Raw genomic sequence first — 1,280 nt, 5'->3', positions numbered from 1 at the left:
GATATTCTTATATATGCATCTTGTTAATGTCGGTTACCAGGTGTTCACCATATGAATGATTTTTATCTCTATGTATGGGATGTGTATTGAAATATGAAATCTTGTGGTCTATTGTTACGATTTGATATATATAGGTTAAACCTATAACTCACCAACATTTTTGTTGACGTTTAAAGCATGTTTATTCTCAGGTGAATACTAAGAGCTTCTGCTGTTGCATACTAAAATAAGGATAAGATTTGGAGTCCATGTTTGTATGATATTGTGTAAAAACTGCATTCAAGAAACTGATTTCGATGTAACATATTTGTATTGTAAACCATTATGTAATGGTCATGTGTAAACAGGATATTTTAGATTATCATTATTTGATAATCTGCGTAAAGCTTTTTAAACCTTTATTTATGAAATAAAGGTTATGGTTTGTTTTAAAAATGAATGCAGTCTTTGAAAAACGTCTCAAATAGAGGTCAAAACCTTGCAATGAAATCAATTAATATGGAACGTTTTTAATCAATAAGAATGGGACATTTCAGTTGGTATCCGAGCGTTGGACTTAGAGAACCAGAAAATTTACATTATGTGTCTTATCGAGTTTGTTAGGATGCATTAGTGAGTCTGGACTTCGACCGTGTTTTCTTTAAAAATGATTGCTTAACATTTTTGTTGGAAACTATATATTATTAACATGTATATATTATGTGATATATTAATCTCTTAACATGTTTGATATTGTGTGATAGATGTCTACCTCTAGCACAAATCCCATTGACTCACCTAATAATAACGAAGAGTCGAATATATATTGGACTGATTCCCAAGTTCCCGAAGAAGAACTGGAAGGAGAATCAGAACCGGAAGAAGAATCAGAACCGAAAGAGGAGGAACCGGAGGAGGAAATAGAACCGGTGGGGGAAATAATAAAACAGTTAAGTAAAAGAAAATCCTCAACCAACCAACCTAGATTAATTATGGTCAATGGTGTTTCCGCCAAGGAAGCAAAATATTGGGAGGATTACCAATTCTCCGATGAATCGGATTCCGACGAGAATTCCGATGATGTTATAGAAATTACCCCAACTGAATTTAAAAAGGCAAAAGAAAATAATAAGGGAAAGGGCATAAAAATAGAGAAATCTAATTCCAACCCCGATGAACTTTATATGTATCGTCAACCCCCGAAGCCCTTAAGTTGTAACAATGACCCGGGAACCTCTAAACCACCAGGTTTTTCTAAACCGTTGTGGAAAACGACAGCTCGTATTAGGGGAACATCATAT

Source organism: Rutidosis leptorrhynchoides, chromosome 1, assembly GCF_046630445.1.
Source record: "Rutidosis leptorrhynchoides isolate AG116_Rl617_1_P2 chromosome 1, CSIRO_AGI_Rlap_v1, whole genome shotgun sequence".
Lineage (NCBI taxonomy): Eukaryota > Viridiplantae > Streptophyta > Magnoliopsida > Asterales > Asteraceae > Rutidosis > Rutidosis leptorrhynchoides.
The sequence above is the reverse complement of the archived record's forward strand: the minus strand, read 5'-3'. Positions refer to the sequence as shown.